The following is a 23,996-nucleotide window of genomic DNA, read 5'->3' on the forward strand; positions in this document are numbered from 1 at the left end:
TGTGAAAACTCAAGTAATACTCAATGGCAATATTCTTCTTATCCATCTCAAAAGAATAGAGTGTGGAAGGCCAAAAGGGGAAAAAATTACTTCAAATGTTCAAAACAAAAGAGATCTGAAAAATAATGTATTTAACAGTGTGGCAGTAAAAATTTTAAATAAATTCTTTTGAAAATATCGATACTCAAAGAAACAGCTTTGAACCCATTGCCAAAATTTAGATTTTTCTCAATTAATTAAAATCAGAAGTATTGACTTTATTGTTAGAAAATTCATTAATTCTTTGAAGTCGTAATGGAAAACTTGCAAAATTTGATTTCTACATAAATGACTGAATATACAAAGTATGAAACATAAACAGTAATATGGCAAGAAAATAAATTGGCAGAAATAAGTGTTTAATCAGTAACAATAATTAAGACCACCATTTCAAAGATTTTCTATATACAAAGGATGAGAAAATATCGTTACAAGGTTTTATAGAATACAATTGAATTCAATCCTAAATTATTATTATTATTATTATTTTTTTAAACATGGGCAGGCACCGGGAATCAAACCCGGGTCCTCTGGCATGGCAGGCAAGCATTCTTGCCTGCTGAGCCACCGTGGCCTGCCCTAAATTATTATTTTTTATACTTCTTTCTTTTTCAGTATAAATAGTCCCACATTATCTCCAGTCAATTCATTGTGTTTATTATATAAACCATCCCAGGCAGTTGGTGTCTTAAAACACCAACATCTACAAGAAGCTGCTTCAATGTTTATTTCATTCACCACTTTGGGATTTTCCTTTTGTATTTTAAGATTAATCAAGCTATCCTTCTGTTGTTTTTTCTTTGGAAGGAATAGATGTCCAGGAAGGTAACTAAGCAGTAAAAGCTCACCTAGGAAAGGTAATAACAGAAGCCATTCTGAAACCGTGAGCTTGGCAAACCCAGTAAATGCTCTACAGGACTGGGAGCCACTTAAAGTACATGGGAAGCTGCACCTTCATGATGTGGGCCATGCTTTCCAGTACCATCCTCCCCAGCGTCCCTTTCCATCCACCAGCTGAGCTGCTGCGCCTCCAGCCATTGACTTCTGTCTTTCCACTCTGCTCATGCATCATGCCAAACTCATTCCTGTCTAACATGCTCAATTCCCTGACCCCTCTGCCTAGCAACTCCCTTACCTGCAAAACATGAGCCTCAGAATTCTCTGAGCTTGCTCCAGAGCAGACAGCTGAGCCCTGTTTGAGGAAACCACACAGAGGGTCCAAATGGGCACCTTAAAAATTCACAACCACCGACATCAAGTGAGTTGCCATGCCCTGCTGCTTGTCACTGGCCCAGTTTCTCTGGTCAGCTCACCTTCCTACCTTCTGCAATAACTGTGTCAAACTTTCTCTCCTTTCTTCAAATCTCCCATCTATCCTTGGCCCATCTCCAGCCTCCCTTATGTCAGAATTAAAGAAGAAGTCATCATGTGGATAGACTGAACTTCCCACACCAAACTTGCCTGGCTCATTCCTCTGAACTCTTTCCCTCTGTTATAACAGAGGAGGTCAAGCTTTCCACCCATACTCTGGTTCCGTCCCCTCCTATGCTCACAGAAAACTTTACTTTCCTTTGTCCTTTCACTCCTGTATCTTCATCTTCTTCTTCTCTATGGGATTCTTCCACTCTGTATTTAAATAAACTCAAATTATTAATCTTAAAAAGAAATTAATTTAAAAATAAATGAAAATAAGCCTACCACTGACAAAGCATTCCTCTCCAACTTTTCCTTATCTTCACAGTCAAATCTCTAAAGAGTTGCCTTCATTCAGTGCCTTTCTTCATTTCTTTACCTATCAATGACTCCTCAATTCGCTCCCCTCCTATTTATTCCACCAGGGTTCCACCAAGGACACAAAATCAAGTGGACATTACTCAGTCCTCATTTCACTCAGGCCATGTTGTGTGCAGTCAACTACTCCCTCCTCCTTAAAACAATTTCCCACTTCCCCAGGCTCCTAGTTTTCCTCCTACCTCTCTAGCTGCTTCTTCTCAACCACCATTGTCAGAGAGCTCACCTCTCTCTGGACTTTAGATAACAGCTCCTCAGGCCACCTTCTGGTCTAACTCTCTGCTGTCTCCTAGACCTCCTCACTCCCATGACTCCATCAAAATCTCTGCATCAGCTATTCCAGCCCCAGCCTCTCCTCAGAGCACCAGGCTCCTATGCATCATTTCTACTTGGGCATTGCATAGGTACCCCAGACCCACCTTGACCACATGTGAACTTGGTTGGGAGGGCTTTCTTAAGTCGTTTGCTGCAGAGTTCCCTAACTCAGACAACTGCCATCACCATTCATCTGGTTGAAGAAGCAGAGACCTGGGAATTTTTCTCGATTCTTCCCTATGAAAGCAACCACTAAGTCTTGTTAGTGTCTACTCTCCATTTGCTTTACCCCTTAGCCTAGGCAAATGGCCCCTCTCATTTCCAGCAACAGTTTCCTAATGGTACATCCATCCAACTCAACTTTGCTCTTCTAGTGCTTCTAAATATTGCCCTCAGGGTGATCTTACTGAAAATACAAATTTGAGCATGTGTATGCTCAAAGCCTGCTTAAAAGGCTTTAATATCTCCTCAGTGCTCCTAGGATGAAGGCCAAACGTGGTGTACTAGGCCTTGCATGATCAAGCGCCTGCCTACCTCTGACTTCCCCTCAACCACTTCTCCCTTTGCAGCTTGAACAAACCGGGAACTTTCTTCCACTCTTCGCTTTGCCTGATGAAGTCCTGTTCACCTTTCAGAGCCAGGCTCAGATGTTACCTCCTCTTGGTAGCCCTCCCCAGACAAACAGTCCTACCACCTTGCATTCCCTTGTGGCCCATAGGGCAATTGTAATTATATAATTGATAGTGTGTCTAATTGTTAAGTCCTTTTCTCTCCAGCTAGATTATGAATTCCAAGAGGGAAGAATTGTCTGCCATGATCACCACTTCAGTGCCTAGCCCTGGGCCCTGCACCTAGTAGGTCCTCAACACATATTAGTTAAGTGAATGAATAATACATCTCCACCTACAGTTGATGACAGACCCAGACCCCAACGCAAGCAGAGGAGTTACAGCCAAGTGAGTGTGGAATATAGCACTGAGTAATGCCTTCACAGCCACAGTATAACTGTTGGAAATACACTGCCAGCTGCATTAATTAATGGCACAGTGGAGAGAATGCCCTTATTTTTTTTTTTAAAAATACCAGGGCTTGGGCAGCTTTTGGCAGCTGTGAAGGAAGCAAGCTTTAATTTCCTTGTTTGTTGCCAGCTGACATGGGAGCAGTTCCTTCACGAAAGACTCCTTGGCTGGCAGTTCCTGAAGGCTGCCTGTGGCTGCTGGGAGTACTTTTAAAGGGAAGACATACATGCAAAAACGATATTCTTCAGCTGTTGATCTTGTCCCATACAGCATCTAGAGATCAAAACAGCAGTCCAGAAATATCTTTATTTAAATCGAGGAACTGAACTCAGGATTAATTCATTTTTATATAAAATGAAGGAAATAGGCTTCATCTATCTATTAAGCAATAGTTTCTTTAGAGAGCTTACTGAATGTGTACTGTTTCATTTAAAATGTTTCATTTTCTAAATTATTTAGGTACATATAATTGAAAAACATAAAATTCACACTGGATAAGGGAATAAAATTCATCTCCCTTCCTTTTCCCACCCCAGTCTTACACCCTGGGGTAACCGAGGTTAAAAGCGGGGTGCATCTTTTCAGATGTAGTTCAATGAAAATCCTGACTTGTTCCTTGGACTTTACATGGCAGGGTTGGGAGAATCATGTGAAAACATAAAAGCAAAAAGATCTGAAGGCTGCCAATCATAATCTTCCTAATCTACTGACTCAGAATTCCTGTTTCTAGAGGGCCGCACCCACGTGGCGCTCTACCTCCAGCAGCAAAGCGTTAGGAGCTTGGATATACTCCGGCCGGCCGGTAGTTGAGCGGGCTAAGCTCACAGGTGCCTGAAATTCCACACTAGCAATTCCTTTCCTTTCCGCTAATTCCACTTCTGAGAATCTTCAGAAAAATGCAAATAGTTGGGAGGTGGGTGGGCTTAATTCCTAAATCCCATCATCTAGAAGAGATTGCTTTCTTCCTCGAAATATGAAGACCAAGGGGCCAGGGCGCTTCCAGCTGCAGCTCGGGGCCGTGTGTGCCAGGAGCCGACAATGCCGGACCTTTCAAGCCAGGGGCAACATCTCCATCCGGTAGCGCGGGGCTTACCTGGGGGCCCCGAGGTTGTGTCGACAGCGGCTCACGCTCACCTCCGCGGATGAGCTCGCGGCCTGTTTGTGAGGCGAGTTTGGAATGCGCAGCTCTCAGGTGGCGACCAGGGCCGGGCCTAGGAGGGCACGTCGGTGGAGCCCCGCAGTGTCGTTGAGGAGGTGTGTGTATTGTGTGTCAGAGTGCAGCCATTTAGGCCGCGCTTAGGCACTCAATCTGCCCCCTGAACCGTGGCGTAGTTCGGGACCCAGAGCTCAGGCACCTTGCACGTTCAGCTCTTCGGCTTCCTGGACAGTACATGGAACCCGGAGGAAATCCTCTGCATGGCACCGCGAGGAGAACTAAGTCCCCTTCCCCCCGCCAATGTGCCGGCGGCCTCACAAATCCGAGGATCGGATGGTAGTGCCAAGCAGGGCACCACCTGGCCTCGACTTCTAGGACATCATTTGGGCACCTCAGAGGTGGCTGCAGGTACAGGGCGGACAGGGAGCAGAAGTCAAACCCGCCTTGGCCCCGGTCTTCTTCCCTGACTTCCCGTGGTGGAACCATTACCGAGGGGTTCGCAGGGGCGCCCCAACCCCGGCCCTCGAGGAGCAGCCGGAGTCCTGTCTAGGGCCGGTCACGAACTGGCTACTGCCTGAGAAGGTCATTGGCGTCCTCACCAGGAGATGTGATTTGGTCTCCCAGCATCGGGCAGACTACATGAGGGGCGAACTGCAACTGGAGGGATTTAGGTTAGGCCGGAGTTAGAAAATAGTTGAGTTTCGAGTTGCCCAGTTTTCCCGGGAGGCCTCCTTCCTGGGCTCTTCTTTCCACATCTTCACCCTGTGCTTTCCAGGTGTGGCTCAGGGGACCAGGAGCCTGGGCGGGTTCTGGGCGCAGATTGGCGACCGCCGGGCGCAGGGCCTTCTCCAAACTTGGGGCGTGGGGCGGCGGGCCCGCGGGGCGGTGACGCGAGGGGCGGCGCCGGGCCTGATTGGCGCGTCACGCGAGGCCAGGGCCGGGCCAGCGCGCCAGGAGGCATTGGCGACGGCGGCGGCGCCGGCAGCCGGAACCCGGACCCCGGCGCAGTGTTAGCGGCCGCAACAAGTGCGGGAGGCGAGCCGAGCCGTCACCGCCGCGGAAACTGCCCGGCCGCGCGTCCCGGGAGCAGCGCATGGAGCGTGGGCGGCGGCAGTCGCCGGGCTGAGCGGCTGGGACGTGGATGCCGCCGCGATCTCCCGCCCCAGCCCCACCGAGCAGGAGCTGCTCCCGGACAAGGTAAGGCCCGGACTAGTGTGCAGCCTCACCGCCTCCCTCCGTTCCGTCCGCGCCCCCCTCCCCGCTACCTCCCCCGGACCGCTCTCGCAACACCCCCCCACCCCGCTCACCAGCCCCCACTCCTTTCCACGCCGGTTCCGGCTTGGCACCGGCGCCCTAGCCGAGGAAACCGTACCTAGGTGGCTTCTGCCGCATTTAAGCGCCCGCATCCCCCGCCGCTTTCCTTACCCCAGAGGCAGAGGCTACCGAAACTGCCGGCAGCGCATCTTTTGAGCCTCTTGCCCAATTCCACACATTCCCTCCTCCACCCCGCTGGTAGTCCGAAGACCTCCCCCCTCCCTGCTGCACCCCATCTTCCGGGGAGCCTGCGCAGGGGTGATCCGGCCGTTCGAAGAGGCGTCTGAGTCCGAGAGTAACGATCTGGGGTAAAGTGCGTTTTGGAGGGGGGCGCGCGCGTGATTTCCCCGATGCACCCCCGCACCCCACCCTTGCAGTGCGCTGGTCTCCATGCCGCATGGGGAGATCAGGTGTTGTTTGAGCCAAAGAGCTCGTGGTAACCTCGCCCCATCTCCAACCGCCTGCCACTGCCACCACTCTGGGTCCCCAAAGGCTGGTTTCTGTGAAACTTAGGGCAAACCTTTCACTTTGACCTCTGAAAAATATTCCACGCCGTGCGCGCTTAATGATTAACCAGGCTATTTACCCGAGAGATTGAGGGGGCGCGCGGGGGCGAGGAGTAGTTTTCTACCAGGTCGGGGGACTCCTACAGCGGATTTCTGTAGAAAGACCTCGTGTGAGGTCTGCCCGGGGAGTGATCCGTGGGGAGCCCCGCGGGGGCTGAGGGCGCAGGATCTGGCGGCTAGGCTACCTAGGACTGCGGGGAGGCCCTTCCTAGTGGCAACAAAACCGAGTCACCTTGGTATTCAGGCCAAGATATTTTACATTCAACGCCGGGAAGCTGCAGATGCCCCCCTTCCCCCCGTCTCCCCATCAAATTTAGGAGAAGTCGAGAGACTCCGAAGTAACTGGGGTTGAGTTCATTTTTTAAATAATACGTTCAGTCAGTTAAGCTGGGCTGGCGAGGAGGCTCCCCCCTGATTCCCGCGTCAGAGCGGCGGTGGGTTTGTTTTGGCCCTCCCATCCCCGAGGCTGCCGTAATTGTCACCACTTCGTTGAACGAGTGTTTAGAAAACAATTCTCCCATTTTTTTCTGCTCCTCCCTTTCTGTGGATTTCAGATTGTGAAGCCAGTTGGTGAATATGGGTTTATACTTGTAACAAATTCTTCCAGAGTGATGCTTGTGCCCTGGGCCATGGTAGGATGGTTCTCGGGGCGGCCGAAGGGAGGGCTGGCCTGGGAAGGCGGGGACCCGGTCGAGACTCCCGTGGCAGGTCGCAGTATGTTCTGACTGCTGACCCCGAGGGAGGACGGGACAGGGCGGCCACTGCTTTCTACCCTCCATGCTTGCTCCAGTGATTAATTTCAACAGAAGTTATTGAATTTGTGAAAGTTTTTCACAGAGCCGGTCTGCTCTTAAACCAGATTAGGTTTTAAAATCAAGTAAGGCTAGAAGCCTTATAGAACTGTACTTGAGTACACATTTTCCCCCCTGCCCAGTCTTTAAAAGTGATATTTTTCCATTAGATCTTCTGTTTATAAATTACTTTTTCAGTTTGGAATATTGCTTTTTCCTTTGGGAATCTACCTTGCTGGGCTCACTGCTTTGCACTTAGCTTTTGGTGCAGGTGGCCAGAGTAGAATGAAAGGCTTAATTCTCTATTAAAAGTTTTGAGTTTCCATCTTCACTGTTGAGGCTAGTCTTGTTTCTGCCACATCCTGTTCAGTCACCTTGGGCAAGTTTTATTTTTCAGCCAAGCCTCATTTTCCATATTTGGTTGTGGGGATGATATTGTCTGATGTACAAGATTGTTTCTGAGGACAAAATAGGATAATGCTTGCAAAATACTATGGGAATTAGGTAATGTTTAATAAGTGGTGGTCATTGATGTAATAAACTTCCTCCTGGCATCAAATTCCCATTACCAAATAGAGTAACCCTTTGAGTACCGTTTAGATCTTTGGCTGAAATTAGCAAAATCTGGCAGATACTGATAGCAGATTTTTAAAATCCAAGGATAAGATCATCTTTTGAGTAATAGACAGAATTTGCTTGATGTAAAAGCAAAACTTCATGAGTTGATTTTTTCCAGACTTCTGATGGAGGCCTGAATATATAGATGGCTTGCAGTTTTGAAGATTTCCTTGTTGAAAAAAATCATGGTTCTGATTTCTCTAATTTTAATATACTAAAGTTATGCTAAAAATGGAAAAGTGGAACCGTTCACTCATGGCTGATTTTTAGCTGTACTGATTAGTCAAATGTGCTTTTTTTTTTTAAGTTATAGTAGGGAATGAATTGGGATCATAAAAATTATTAATCATTTGACTTGACATTATTCATTGTTGGTACAAAGCTAAGATAAGATGTTCTGGATAGAAATGTGTGGGGCTTTTTCAGTTGATGCAGGAATAAGAGATAAGGTGAAGTCTTAGTTTCTGAAACAAAGAAACATTGAAATTTAAGCTTTAAACTTTAATGTTTTCTAGTAATGCTGTTTTTTTTAATACATAATTTAGGTGTGCTGACCAAGGCTGTGAATATTCCTGAGGCACTTTTTTCTTGATAGTGCTCTGAATTCTTAATGGACTCAATATTTGACTCTTAATTTGTTGACAGTTTTCTTGGGCAGTTTGTTAAAGATTTTAAAAATTCTCAAATGCAAAAGGTTGTATAAACACTGACATTCTTGCAGTGGGTTTAAAGGTTGTATAATCTGTTCCAACAATGGTGCATAATTTACCAACAGGGAAAAAATTCTGTTAAAGGCTTTTGGTATTATATGTAAATGTCCAGGTAAAACTCCTTTAAAGTCTTTTCAGTCAATTAGTTGTGTTTTGTTTTGTGCAGAATGTTAAGACAAGTTAAGTCAGGCTCTGATAATTTGAAAGTGGAAGGTGTTTGCTGGCTGCATAATTGGAAGCATCCAGTAAAGAAGACCGTGTATATATATTCCACCAGTACAAGTTCAGCTGTTTGTTTCTCTTCCCCTTCTAAGGTGGGATAACTGTTACTAGGTGCTTGCCAAATGTGTCTCCAAATTGTAGGATGAATAAATTCCTCTCTGGGGAGGCAATTACCCTTTGAATAAGAGGTGTGTGTATGTGTGGGGTAAGGCTTTGAGAGAATTGATGTAATAATTTCATCATCACCTACGGGTGATGAGGCTTTGCCAGCCTGAACAAAGCCACAGTGAGAACTTGTTACCTGATGGAGAGCTTGTTACATGTTGTGCTCTTTACTACTGGAAGAAGATAATTTGTACCGCATTTTCTGTTTGTCACAGTTCTCAGAAGTTAAATTTGCTCTGCACTGGTGTTGCCCCTATTAGTTTTATGCCCTTTGCCCACTAGCATTATCTTCTTACCTTGTCTTAATTTTTGTAACAGTTCAAGTTTGTTTTGAGAGTCAGCAATGTTGATGAAGTGATAACATTTCTGTTGTGAAATATTGTGTGATTTTAGCCTTAGCTATTTGCTATACATAATTCTTTCTCTAAGAACTTTGTTGCAACCTATTTTCTGTGCATCTATGAACATTCTCTCATACCAGGGTTTACATTTTGTTTTGATTCCGATGTGGTTTTAGAAGGGAAATTCCCAAAAGCCAGGAAATGATACTTTTTACTTTTCATTCTGTGGTATTTTAAAGCAGGTTTATTGTACAGACATCTTTTCTCTGATGTGATTAGGATGTATGCTGCTTTACCAGAATGTTTTTTAAAACTGATTACCCAAGGCGATCAATCCTAGAGAATGGCCAGGGTCTGTTAGGGTGGCCATGTCGTGGTTTAGTGGTTAAGATCAGGAGCTTAGAGTCCATCAGACTAGGACTTTTTTCTTTCTTTTTTTTTTTCAAAGAGAGAAAGAGTTTGTTGCTACACATGTAGCAGGAGAGCAGAGAGCCTAATGGTCCAAAGTCTGCCCAGGTCTTTTTTTTTTTTTTTTTTTTATCTTGAGGTATAGTGCTTAGTAAAATGCACTTTTTGTGGACAACACATAAATGTGTATTCATCTTCCATATCAAGATATAGAACATTTTAGCACCCCATAAGTTTCCTTGTGCCCATTTCCAATCAATATCTACCCCTAGAAAAAATCGTTATTCTGGCTTCTGTCATTATAGATTAGTTTTGCCTGTTTTTGAGCATCATATAAATTTAATCATACAATGTATAGTCTTTTGTGAAACAGTGTTGGAATTGAATGCCATTTTTGCCATTTGCTGTGTAGTTGTGCATAAGTTACTTACCCTCTCTGAACCTCAGTTTTCTCATTTGTGAAATGGGAGAGAGAGAGCCCCATCTCATAGATTTGCTGGGAAGATTTGTGTTGATGATAAACCTGAAGTACCTAGTTCTGTGTCTGGCACAGAAACCTCAGTTTCCTCTTCCCCATTTTATTTCTTTAAAAAGGTGATCACGAAAGCAAATACCTCTTCTATGTGCTTTAATGAGCTGTTCTATTTTAAAAGTTATATCGATTTTTAATTGAAAGTTAAAGGCCAAGTTCTGGTGATTTAATACTTTGTTGATGTAGTATTTGGTTTAAATAAGATATATTTGCTGACAGTTGATACCCTATTATTTTTAATGGATATTTTCTCTCTAAGTCATGAAATGACAGTCATTGAATCATCCTATTTATTGTTTAGTCACCTGTGTGATGTGTGCACAAGGGCACAGTGAGAGCTAATTGAAGCTGATGGAAAAGTTTAGCTTAGTTACAAGGCCTCAATAAATGCCCAAGATGCTCAGAACAGTATGTATCACTTTATATTTTATGAGATATTTACTTGTATTTATTCAGAAGTGAAAGCACAGGGTCAGCTGTTAATTGCGTGCCTCAGACAAGCCATTTAAAATATCAACCCTTGTAGCCCTATTCTACAGGTGTATACATTGTATCCTCGGTGTATATTTTAGGGAGACACATCTTATTGTAGATCATTCTTTCACTTAGATGGTACTTGGGAGCCACTATCTAAAGGACTTTTTTTCCTATGAGATGTTTGCTTAGAAAAAAATTGAAGATAGGTTAAAGGAAAATAAAATGAAAGCATAATTCTGCCATTTTTTTATACACTGACAGCTGTTAAGAACAGCTACACTTCTAGAAAAAAACTTAAGAAAAACACACACTTTAGGCAAATTTAAACAGATTGTGTCTTAGTTTCCTAGGACTGCCCTAACAAAGTACTACATACCAGATGACTTAAAACAACAAAAATTTATTGTCTCACAGTTCTGAGTGTTAGAAGTCTGAAGTCAAGGTGTTGGCAGGGCCTGGTCCCTCTGACACCTGTATGGGAGAATGTTTCCTTGCCTTTTCTTAGGTTCCCATGATTTGCTGGCAATTCTTGGCATTCATTTCTTGGCTTGCAGCTGCAAGCCAAGATGCTGCAGCAGTTCAGTCTCTGCCTCTATCTTCATATAGCATGCTCCCCTTCATCTGTCTGTGTCCAAATCTCCCCCTTCTTTTCTTTTTTTTGAGTTTTTAATTTTTAAAAAAAATTATAACAAACACAAACATTCTTAACTTTTAATCATTCTGTTCTTCATATATAATCAGTAATTCACAATATCATCACATAGTTACATATTCATCATCTTGATCATTTCTTAGAACATTTGTATCAATTCAGAAAAAGAAATAAAAAGACAACAGAAAAAAATTCATACATACCATCCCCTTACCCCCCTCCCACTGATCACTAGCATTTCAATCTACTAAATTTATTTTAATATTTGTTCCCCCATTATTCATTTTTATGCTATATGTTTTACTCGTCTGTTGATAAGGTAGATGAAAGGAGCATCAGACACAAGGTTTTCACAATCACACAGTCACGTTGCAAAAGCTATATCATTATACAATCATCTTTGAGAAACATGGTTACTGGACCACAGCTCTACATTTTTAGGCGGTTTCCTCCAGCTTCTCCATTACATCTTAACTAACAAGGTGATATCTGTTTAATGCTTAAGAGCAACCTCCAGGATAACCTCTCGATTCTGTTTGGAATCTCTCAGCCATTGACACTTTATTTTGTCTCATTTCGTTCTTCCCCCCTTTTAATCAAGAAGGTTTTCTCAATCCCTTGATGCTGAGTCTCAGCTCATTCTAGGATTTCTGTCCCACATTGCCAGGAAGGTCCACACCCCTGGGAGTCATGTCCCACGTAGTAGACGGGGAGGGGGGGCAGTGAGTTTGCTTGTTGTGTTGGGTAGAGAGAGAGAGAGAGGCTACATCTGAGCAACAAAAGAGGTTCTCTTGGGGGTGACTCTTAGGCCTAATTTTAAGTAGGCTTGACCTATCCTTTTTGGGGTTAAGTTTCATATGAACAAACCCCAAGATTGGGGGCTCAACCTGTAGTTTCAGTTCTCCACACTGCTTGTGAGAATATCAAGAATTCAACTGGGGGAAGTTGAATTTTCCCCCTTTCTCACCATTTGCAAACAGACTTTGCAAATATTGTTTTATTCACTGCTCAAATCACTCTGGGATTTATTGGCAAATTTCCCCCTTCTTATAAGAACACCTGTCACACTGAGTTAGGGCCCACCCTATCTGGTTGGGCCTCATCTTTACTACTCACATTTTCAAAGATCCTATTCCCAATTAAGGTACATTCAGGCCACCAGTGTTAGGGTTGAACATATCCTTTTGGGGGACACCACTGACAGATTATATGGGCCTGCTCTGAGTTTCCTGGCAGGGAGAGTAGAAAGCTTTAGAGGCCAGGGTTCAAATCCATCCACACTCTGGCCCCTATTCTTGGCTGTACCGTTGTCAGAAATGCTGGAGGCTCCCAGGTTACTGTAACTGAGAAGGGACCCAGCTTACAGTGGCCAAGAAGGAATACTTGATCTTGTGGATCTTCCTCTCCCTTTTAAGACCTCAAGATGATGTCTACTGACATGGGCGTAAGTGACATGGGAAACCCATGTTGATTGAGCACCTGGTGTGCCCGGCAAGCACCGTGCTGGCCCCTGTGTGTATTCAGAGGTAGGTCAGGCACATGGTCCCAGCCTTCAAGGAGTTGGCAGTCTGGTAGAGCTGATGAACTGAGGAGAGCTATAGGAGGGTGCAAGTAAAGTGTGGTGTTGAGAGCAGCTAGGAAGTGGGAAAGCAGTGCTGGCCTTAGCCTTGAACAATGAATAATATTTCAGGGACAGGGAAAGGAGGACAGAGGGAGTTAAAGGATTGCAGACTGAGAAATAGAAAGCACAGAAGCCCACAGGGCGCCCAGGGTGGGTGGTGCTAAGACTGACCGTGGGAAGAAGTGGCACATCAAAAATTGTGAGGCAGTGGGGAGGCAGTGAGCTTTTGTTCTGAGGAGAGGGTGCAGTGACATGGCACAGTCCCGTTCATTTTTAGAAAGATGAGCTTAAGCCAAAGAGATGAGGGGCATGCGGGGCCTGGGGCTTGAACAGCTTCCTGACCCTGCTCACTGCTCCCCATTTGCCCCCCAATAGTTTTTGTTTTAACCATTTGACTTCTTTATTTTTTAAAATTTCATCTTTTGAATCTTTTTTTCACATGCCATGCAGTCCATCCAAAATGTACAATCAGTGGCTCTCATTATAATCACAGAGTTGCGCGTTTACCACCACAATCAATATGAGAACATTCTCATTTCTCCAGAAAAAAAAATCCCATACCCCTTATACACTCCTGTTATTGACACTTAGCTTTGGTAGAGTGCCTGTGCTACGCTTGATGAAAGAGTATTACAGTGTTGCTGTTAATGCAAAACTATAGTTTGCATTAATGGTATTTTCCCCCATATACAGCCCTATTTATTGGCACCTTGTAATAGCAACATACATTTGTTCTAGTCCACGTAACAACTTGTTCATATCTGTGCAATTAACCAGTCATCATCTACTGTGGGTTTTGCTGTGTTTTGCAGTCCCATGTTTTATCCTCTAGCTTTCCTTCTAGTGACATACATGACCCTAGCCTTCCCCTTTCAACCGCAGTCACATTCAGCATTGCCCCCACCCCTAACAATAGTTTCTCAGCAAGAAACCAGAGGATCCTTTTAAAACTGAAATTACTTCAGGTTACTCCTAGAATCCTCCCGTGGCGCCTCATCTTCCTCAGGGTAAACCCAGAGCTCTTATGTCACCCACAGGGTCCTCTGTGATCTTTTTTCCCCTCTTCCAGCACTTCCCTCATTTCACCCCTCAGCTCGATTCACTCCAGTTCCTGGGGTGTCCCAGCTGTTCAGGATTGTGCCCTACACTTTCCTGCCTCTGGCCTTTGTACTGGCTGTTGCCTCTGCCTGGAATTGTGCCCTCTACCCCTTCTGAGGTGAGGGGGCTTTCTCTGGCCACCCTGCTTTAAAAGCAACTGTATCCTTATCTCCCTCACCAGGTTTTATTTTTCAGCTTGGCTCTTATCAGCCTAATAATCAACCACAGATCTTTATTCTGATGTCTGTTTCCTGCCACTAGATTAATTCCGTAAGAGCACATGGTGGTCTGTTTTGCTTACGGCCTCATTACCGGATGCTCGAGCACCCCTTGGCACGTAATAGATGTTTGGTATTTATTAAGTGAGGCCGTTTCATTAGTCTAGAAGGAGGGAAAACCAAAAACCAGGACAGGTATGGTTCAAAATAAGAGTGTGTTTGCGTGTGTTGGAGTTGAAGAGAGAGTGACAGGTTTTTTTAAAGTCTAATGGTGGGTGGGATGGGATTTGGGAGCAAATTAAGGGAGGTGTGGAGGAGGTGAGCTGCAGAAATAGGTACATTGTGATGTTTTTAACATATGGGATCTTGGAGACTGGCATTGTTTAAGAGAATCCAAGGCACAGGAGTGTGGGGTGAAGGAGGAGATAGCAAGAGTCTTTGAGTCCAGAACTGTAAGGAATACCCATTTAGGGGGGTTATAATGGGCAAACACTGCCAAGATACAAGAAAACTGAGCAAAGTGGGTTGTAGGATGTGGTCTGGACCTTGGGGTGGGAGTAGAGGTGGTGGGCAGCAGTTGGGAAGTACAAGGAAAAACAGGGGTTTGGGAAGGGATGAAGTCTTTTCAGGATATTGGCAGAAAAGGGAAAGAGAAACATGGAACTGCAGCCCCTGGAGAAAGGAGAGTTTATAGGTGGAAGAGAAAGTGGGAAATTCTTACTGGTACAAGAACTCAAAGAATGATAATCTGGGAGAGAGTGATCCTGTTGGGGTGGGGCACTACGTTGAAAAGGAGAGATTGACCTTTGGAAAGGACTTGGAGAAGGATGGATGCGTTGGTCCCAAAGTTAACATCAAATACCTTGGTAACTTTGGCAACCCACTTAGCTCCAACTTACCTCCTCTGCAAAATGAGTTAAAACTTGCACAGTCAACCTCCGTGTTTATTGTTTGAATCAAATGAAACCAGATGTGAAAGTGTTAACACTGGTAAGGTTACTGTGGACTGTAAACCTCTGCTAAGGCTTACAGTTTGTGCTTCAGAATTTTGTTGTTATTTGTTTTCTTTAAAAAGCATTTAACGTCCTCCATAGGAGGCTGGGGCTGGGGTTGCCATATGATCCTGCAACCCCATTGCTGGGTGTATACTTAACACCTAGGAACTGAGAGTGGGGATGAATGGACATTTGCACATTGATGTTTATGGCAGCAGGGTTCAGAAATTGTAATGGATGGAGGTGGCCTAAGGTTGCATCAGCTGAGGAATGGAAGGGGGAACTGTGATGTGTACAATACAATGGACTACTGAGCGGGTACGAGAAGGAAGAAAGATGTGACGCATGCAACTAGGTGAATGAACTTTGAGGACAGTATGTTGAATGAAATAAATCAGAACGAAAAGACAAGTATTATCATACCTCACTTATTTGGACTAACTATGATACACAAGCTTGAGGAATTGAAATTGAGGTCATAAATTACCAGGTGGAGGCCTATGGTAAAGGTTCCTAGATTGTAAGCTCTTAGAGCAGTCACATCTATTCCAGAGTTGTAACTGTTATTTCTAAATTCTGAGATGCTGAGCTATTTGTATATACCCTGGTAGTATCCTGGAACTTTGGGCATTTGTGTGACATCTGCAACTCAGAGATAGAGCTCTGAAGCTATGAAAGTCAGCATTACCCCATATAGCAACTGTTGAAGTTGAAAAAGTAATCAGACTTCAACTAGAGATATGAATGAAACTGATCTGCATAAGACTAAGGTAAATCAGAATACAGGTAAAGGATGGTATGGTCCGTATTTTAAAATGTCAGCTTCTGGGTGAGACCAAAGAATGAGATGTTATATTAAGTTCAAAATTTAATTTTTGGTAGCACACTATCTAATTTAACTTGTATGGTCAATTTATTTGAACACCATAATTGCATGGAATTTTGAATAGGGAATGAGAGCTTGTTGGTTTGTAAATGTTAGTTTGATGCCCTGATACATCACAGAGTTATTTGGGCAGAGAATAAAAAAGTATTTGCAAAGACCCCTTGAGAGACTGGGGAAAAATGTGGAAATATTAAACTTCCCCATCTGGGGAATTCCTGATATTCTCACAAGCAGAGGTGATAACCAGTTTAATGGTCTGAGCCCCAGATTTTTGGGCTCAGCTTTGTGAAACTGAACCTGCAAAGAATAGGCGAAGCCTCCCCCTCTACGTGGGATATGACTCCCAGGGGTGTAAATCTCCCTTGCAACGTAGGACAGAAGTCCTGGAATGATCCTGACCCTGGCATCAGGGGATTGAGAAAGCCTTCTTGACCAAAAGGGGAAAGAGAGAAATGAAACAAATAAAGTTTCAGTGGCAAACAGAGTGGAGAGTGTCATTCTTGAGGTTATTCTTATGCATTATAAAGATATCCCTTTTTAGTTTTTGGTGTATTAGAATAGCTAGAAGGAAATACCTGCAACAGTGTTGAACTGAATTCCAGTAGCCTTAATTCTTGGAGATAATTATATAGCTTTTACAGTGTGACCATGTGATTGTGAAAGCCTTGTGGCTTATGTTCCCTTTATCCAGGGTATGGACAGATGAGTAAAAAAAATAAGGCCAAAAAATATATAAGTAATGGGGTGGGTATAAGGAGTAAAAAAATATTGGGTTTATTGCAAACTAGTGGTCAATGAGAGGGAGGGTTAAGGGATATAGGATGTATGGGTTTTTCTTTTATCTTTTTATTTCTTTTTATGGAGTGATGCAAATGTTCAAAAAATGATATTCATGATGAATACCCAACTATGTGATGATATTGTGAGCCATTGACTGTATACTGTGGATGGACTGTATTGTGCTGAAGATATCTCAATAAAAATATTTTTTAGAAAGAAAAGCACTTAATACCTAAATGCTTCTCTGAAGTGCTTCCTTTGAACTCTCATCAGCCCAAAGCACAATCTTGTTTAAAAAGAATCCCCTTCAGGGAAAAAGGGCTTTATAATTCTGTATAGCTTAATGTAATACCCAGATACATCCAGAGTATGTTGGACAGACATTTGTTTTTTTTTTTTAAATACAAAAAAACACCAAATGAATGCAAACATTCCTATTTTGATCAGTCCGTTCTACATATATAATCAGTAATTCACAATCATCACATAGTTGTATATTCATCATCATGATCATTTCTTGGAGCATTTGCATCTATTCACAGATAGAAATCAAAAGGAAACAGAAAAAAAAATTATACGTACCATACCCCTTACTCCTCCCTTTCATTGATCACTAGCCTTTCAAACTAAATTTATTTTAACATGTGTTCCCCCTATTATTTATTTTTGTTCCATATGTTCTACTCTTCTGTTGACAAGGTAGATAAAAGGAGCATCAGACACAAGGTTTTCACATCACACAGTCACATTGTGAATGCTATATCATTATACAGTTATCTTCAAGGAACATGGCTACTGGAACACAGCTCTACATTTCCAGGCAGTTCCCTCCAGCCTCTCCATTACATCTTGACTAACAAGGTGATATCTTTTTAATGCATAAGAATAACCTCCAGGATAACCTCTCAACTCTGTTTGGAATCTCTCAGCCATTGACACTTTGTCTCATTTCACTCTTCCCCCTTTTGGTCGAGAAGGTTTTCTCAGTCCTTTGATGCTGAGTCTCAGCTCATTCTAGGATTTCTGTCCCACGTAGACAGGGGAAGGGTGGTGAGTTTGCTTGTTGTGTTGGCTGGAGAGAGAGAGGCCATATCTGAGCAACAAAAGAGGTTCTCTTGGGGGTGACTCTTGGGCCTAATTTTAAGTAGGCTTGACCTATCCTTTGTGGGATTAAGTGTTCTATGAACAAACCCTGAGACTGGGGGCTCAGCCTATAGCTCTAGTTGTCCCCACTGCTTGTGAGAATATCAAGAATTCAACTTGGGGAAGTTGAATTTTCCCCCCGTTCTCACCATTCCCCAAAGGGGACTTTGCAAATACTTTTTTATTCACTGTTCAAATCACTCTGGGATTTATTGGGGCATCACTCTGGACAAACCAACAAAATCTCATGTATTGGACAGACAATTAAAAAATTTTGGCAAAGTCCCTTGAGGGACTGGAGAACAAATATGGAACTATTAAACTTTCCCACCAGGGAGATACCTGAATCTCCCTCAAACATTAGGAATCCCAAGTAAACAGGCCACGTCCTTGATCATGAGATTTGCTCCTATGAAGCTTATTTCTAGCGGAGAAGCTAAGCCTGTCAATAGTTATGTCTATGAGTTACTTCCAGAAAGCTTCTTTTGTTGCTCAGATGTGGCTTCTCTCTTTCCCTAAGCTTGCTTTGCAAGGAAAATCATTACCCTTCCCCCTACATGGGACACAACATCCAGGGGTGAAAGTCTCTGTGGCAGCATGGACATGACTCCCAAGGGTGAACCTGGCCTTGGCTCCATGGGATTGATAGTACCTTCCTTTCCAAAAGAAGGGAAAGAAATATCACAAAATAAGGTATCAGTGGCAGAGAGAGTTCAAATAGAATGTAGAGAAAACTACTCTTAGACAAGTTTCAGCTAGATATTGCTAATTAGCACAGTTTGCCAAAACCATTCCTCTTAACCCTAAAGAACACCTAGGGCACCATCTGAGAGTCTACAAAGGTTTCACATTGTAAGTATACTTTTCAAAACCTACAACCTCCCGATGCTTCCTGGGCCAGATAAGTCCTGAAACCCAGAAGGTCCAGCCTCTCTAGAACATCAACTCGTTAGTCCTTTCCAATATGAAAAAGTTAGAATGGGCATGGCCCAAATACCCCTAACGATTGGGAGAAGGATCATAGGAGAAGGTGGAGTTATACAGAGAAGACAAGATTTAACAAATCAGTATGACTGCTGAATCATGTTGATATTTGGGTATGGGATGTATGGGTTTTTTGATATTGTGGTATTTGGTATTTCTTATTAGTCTCTGGTATCTTAGAACAGCTAGAAGGAAAGACCTGAAATTGTGGAACTATAACCCATACCAAACATTGAAATCTGTTCCATAACTGCTTGTTACAATGTACTTTGAAATTTATTGCTTTTTTGTATATATATTATATATCACAATAACAAACATTTAAAAAAAAGCATCCCGTTCAGGTCTGGCTCTATCGAGGCTCTTCGGGGGAAGCCTGGTTTGTTTTCAGACAAATTTGTCTTACTTTGAATGGGCCAAAGTGGATTTGTTACCAGTTCCATCTTTTCTAAATATTTGACACTTGGAACTAGTGGGGCATATTGTTACCTTTAGTGTTTTATTACTGACTTTGAAGCCGTTCTGTGAGGAATTATGTGTCTTGTGTTTTTTTAGGTAAATGACATGCAGCCATTCTGTTTTTCTTCTCTCCCCTCACCACATAAGGAATTATTTTCTTCAAATGAATTAAAATCTCTCCATGAATACTATTTTTAACTGGATGTGTCTGTTTTGATTTTTTTTCCCCCCAGAGTTTCCGATGGATTGTCATTAAAAAAACATAACAAGCGAAAACAACAAACCATTGTACTGGAAATTTTCAAACCCGTGCACATAAGAATGGTGTACTGAAGCCTTGAGGGGCCTCACCAGGACCATCCATGGTGGTGACCTCTTTTCCATCCTGGCCCCACCTGTGACTGCCAGGCTGGAGGCTGCACCCTGCACCGTGCAGAGCGGGGGAGGAAGGTCCATGCGGACCTGCAAGTGGTCGGTGGGGTGGGGCTGTCACTGTAGAGATAGGAAGGCCCTGGGAGAGGATGGGATACCCCTGGAGAGGGAGCCCTGGGCAGAGGGTGGCATCTCCAGGCGCATGTCACTGAAGTCCCTGGTGCTTCCCCATAGATGATATAGCTTAGTATGGTAACGTTCAGAGACATTCTTAAAATTGAAGTGGGTTAAGTCAATTTAAACTGCTTGGTAAAAGAGGCCCAGTTTCTCAGCTGCTCATATTTTGAGTAAACAACATGTTATCTTTTATTTTAGCGGCACACTTTTTACTTGACGGGTGGCCAGAGAAAACTGTGCTAACATGTCACCTCCTTTTAAAACATGCAGACCTAAGTCTTGATTGAACAACTCCCCCCTTTAACAGAATATCTGGATAAAAGACCAGAACATCACTGTTTGGAGATATGTAAATCCATAGGATTTTAAATCCATAGGATTTATTTTGACTTTTTAAAATCCTCAAGCATCTATCCATAACCTGCTGAAATTTAGTCAGCATTTGAGAATGGGAGGAAGAGGCAGGGAAGGCATCTGAGAGTGGAAGTAGGGGAGAAGGGGAAGCAGTTTGCTTGTCTGGTGCCAGATTTTGAGGTTGTCACAAGTCACAAACAGGTTGTTTTCTGGGAGGAGGGGGACCCATGACTCTGGAGAAGAGGTGCCATCCCAGAGGGCTCCCACCTCACGTGGACACTCAGCGCGTGGGAGGAGCAGCATCAGCCCCGTGGGATGGGTGAGCCCTGCCTCCTCCAGGGTTGTGGGCAGCTGGAGCTTGGCTCACCTGGAACCCATTTGGGTTGGGCAGCTTGGCTGTGGGAGGATACCAGGTGATTAGGTCTTGGTACTTCCCATGGAGGGGGCTCCAGTTTGGGGGGGATCCTGAGGGCCTGGAGGTGCCCGTAAAATACAACGCAATGGTTAGCTGTGCCTGGGGGAGTCTAGGATGCCCTCCCAGAGGAGGTGGAATCTGGACCCAAGCCTGCAAAGGTAAGGACAGGATTGGGAGGCAGAAGTGGCACTTGAGGCTGGGAGAAGCCAAGATGCGCAAAGGTGTTGTGTGCTTTAAGGGGTGGGAGGGGTTGGGGGAACACAGTTGGTGGCTGGAACAGGAGGGAGCTTTAGTAGGGTGGCCATGAGGCTGGGGCTTCCACCTGGTTGGAGAGTGCAGCCCTACAGTTTGGAAGGAGAGTGGCCCTGGCATGCCCAGGAGCCCTCCAGTGGGGAGGGTTGGGGGTTTTGAAGGTGGCAAGGCCCAGAGCCCGGCGCAGGGCTCTGTGAGAGCACTTAGTGAAGACGGGGGCTCCACGTGCCTGTTCACCGGGCCACGCCGGCCATGCAGCTCCATGCCCGTTTTGGGATTTGGCAGTATCTGAGATGGGCTAGGGGCTGCCCACTGAGTTCCCCTCTCCATCTGGGGAGTTTAGGAGCCTTGACAAGTATCAAGTATCTTTCTTTTTTTTTTCAACATTTATTTATTTTTTAATAATTTCAAACTCACAGGGCAGCTGCCAAAAAAAAAAAACTAAACCTATACAGACTCCACCCCCTCCAGATACCCGGATCCACCAACCATTTTTTTTTCCAGATCCACAAAGTTTTAATATTTTTCCATGTTTGCCATGTCATTCTGTCTGTCTGCTTATCTGCTTTTTTTGCCGTGACATTCTGTCTACTTACCTACTTTTAACACATTTTAGAGTAGGTTGTAAACTTTATGCTGCTTGAACACTTACTACATCCATACATGTTTCCTAAGACTAAGGATAGTCACATGTAACCACCTTAAGTACAGTTATACAATTCTAGAAATTTATCATTGATATCAAACTTACAGCCTATATTCTCATTTTTTCATACATCTCGCTAATATCCTTTTAGGCATTTCCTCTTCATTATTAGATCCAGCACATTATGTATTACATTTAATTGTCTTTGTCTCTTTAGTCTCTCTATTCTCTCTCTTTTTAAATTGTGAAAACATATATACAAAAAACTGCTATAGCTCAGTCACTCCCAGGCATACAATTCAGTGGGATTATCACATTCAGTGTTGTACCACCCTCACCACCCCATTCCCTGAACTTTCCCATCCCCCAGACCCATTGTGCATCAATTCTCCATTTTCCCCTCATATGCACACACCCCTGTAACCTGTACTCTACTTTCTGTCTCTCTATATGCTAGTTATTTCATATAAGTGGAATCATACAATATCTGACCCTTTGTGTTTGACTAACTTCTTTCAGCCTGTCTTCAAAGTTCATCCACGCTATCGTGTGTGTCAGAGCACCACTCCTTTCTGGGGCTGAATAATATTCCATTGTCTATGTAGACTATGTTTCGATTATCCAGTTCATCTGTTAATAGACATTTGGATTGCTTCTACCTTTTAGTGATTGTGAATGGTGCTATTACATGAACACTGGTGTACAAACAACTATTTGAGTCCCTGCTTTCAGTTCTTTTTGGAATATACCTAGAAGTGAGATCACTGGGTCATATAATAGTTCTTTCAATGGCTGCAGCATTTTATATTCCCACCAGCAATGAACAGGTGTTCCTAATTCTCTGCATCCTTGCCAACCATTGTTATTTTCTGTTTTTTTTTTTTTTTTTTTAATAACAGTGCTGTGGTACCCATTGTGGTTTTGATTTGCATTTCCCTAATGGCTAAGGATGTTGAACATCTTTACATTTGTTTATTGTCCATTTATATATCTTCTTTGGAGATATATCTATTTAACTCTTTTGCCCATTTTTATACTAGATTGTCTTTCTGTTGTTGAGATGTAAGAATTCTTAACATGTTCTAGATATTAAACTCTTGTCAAATAAATGGTTCCCAAATATTTTCTCCCATTCTACAGGTTGTCTTTTCATTTTCTTAATAATATCCATTGATGCACGGAAGTTTTTTACTTTAATGAAGTCCTGTTTATTTCTTTCTTTATTTAATTTGTTGCTTGTGCTTTTGGTGTAAAATAGCCTCAGCAAGGTTCTGATCCTTGTGAAATGCAGGTACTTCACAGAACCATGGGTCCAATTGAACCCTTGCATCTTCCTGGCACATGGATAAGCCTTTGGTGGATGGATGGGGGTTGGGGGTGTGCAATCATTACTTTGTCTTGTTATAAGAAGAACTGTCTGTGATACCTTAATCCCATTGCTTCACTTTCTTGCCTGCCCCCCACTCCCATCTCAAAATGTCAGACCCTTGGCCACCTTTCCTGTTGCTTACCTTTATTTGTTTATTAATTATTATTATTTTTTGCATGGGCAGGCACCAGAAATCGAACCCGTGTTTCTGGCATGGCAGACGAGAATTCTGCCACTGAGCTACTGTCACACAGCCCCTTACCTTTTTTTTTTTTTTTTTAACTTTTTTTTGGTTATGAAATATAACACAAAAAAGTGATAAATTTCAAAACAGTTTAACAAGTAGTTATAGAGCAAATTTCAAAGTATAGTATGGGTTACAATTCCATAATCTCAGGTATTTCCTTCTGGCTGTTTGAGTACACTAGAAACTTATTATATTCAACAGTCATAATCATTTCTTAAATCTTTACTTCTCTGTTACAACTCCTCCCTCTCATTTGATCCTACTCCTAATCTTCAGGGATATAGAGACAATGACCCTTCTAACATTGTTGACATTATTGGGTAGGGGGATGCAACTGGTTGATGTTCTAGAAGAGACCAGTATTTCTAAGTTTCAGGGCTTATTTAGCATCAGATTGTTTTAAGTTTCTGAAAAATAAACTTAGGTAGAATCCTGGGTTTTCTTTAGGATTTTCAGGAATACTGTTGGTTGGCGCTTAGCATGCCATGATTTCCTAGTTAATACAACATTATTTTTAAATCTCTGCAGAAAAGTCCCATTCGGGGAATGGTGAGAAAGGGGAAAAATTCAACTTCCCCAGGTTAAATTCTTGATATTCTCGCAAGCAGTGTGGACAACCAAAGCTATAGGCTGAGCCCCCAATCATGGGGTTTGTTCATATGAAACTTAACCCCACAAAGGATAGGTCAAGCCTACTTAAAATCAGGCCTAAGAGTCACCGCCAAGAGAATCTCTTTTGTTGCTCAGATGTGGCCTCTGTCTCCAGCCAACACAACAAGCAAACTCACCACCCTCCCCTGTCTACGTGGGACATGACTCCCAGGGGTGTGGACCTTCCTGGCAACATGGGACAGAAATCTTGGA

The 23,996-nt window shown here is 43.3% G+C and overlaps 1 protein-coding gene and 1 pseudogene across 3 annotated transcripts in view; one reads left to right on the forward strand and one right to left on the reverse strand.

Annotated features, from left to right (window-relative positions):
• Positions 1–350: 350 nt before the first annotated feature.
• LOC143660884 (CDGSH iron-sulfur domain-containing protein 2 pseudogene) lies at positions 351–5,186 on the reverse strand (annotated as a pseudogene). Its single transcript, XR_013164297.1, has 2 exons — positions 4,258–5,186; positions 351–3,437 (listed from the first exon to the last, which is right to left on the reverse strand). The product of XR_013164297.1 is annotated as a CDGSH iron-sulfur domain-containing protein 2 pseudogene (transcript).
• Positions 5,187–5,294: 108 nt separating this feature from the next.
• The window catches only part of B3GNT2 (UDP-GlcNAc:betaGal beta-1,3-N-acetylglucosaminyltransferase 2), a 37,903-nt gene continuing 19,201 nt past the window's right edge, over positions 5,295–23,996 (forward strand). The window contains exon 1 of one of the 2 annotated variants that reach the window (XM_077134342.1): positions 5,295–5,517. The gene's annotated coding sequence lies outside the window, so the exon portion shown is untranslated. Of the gene's footprint in view, positions 5,518–5,685; positions 6,833–23,996 lie in introns of those variants that run through there. The other variant, XM_077134343.1, reaches the window with a different exon arrangement.

Source organism: Tamandua tetradactyla, chromosome 17 (assembly GCF_023851605.1).
Source record: "Tamandua tetradactyla isolate mTamTet1 chromosome 17, mTamTet1.pri, whole genome shotgun sequence".
NCBI classification, from domain to species: domain Eukaryota; kingdom Metazoa; phylum Chordata; class Mammalia; order Pilosa; family Myrmecophagidae; genus Tamandua; species Tamandua tetradactyla.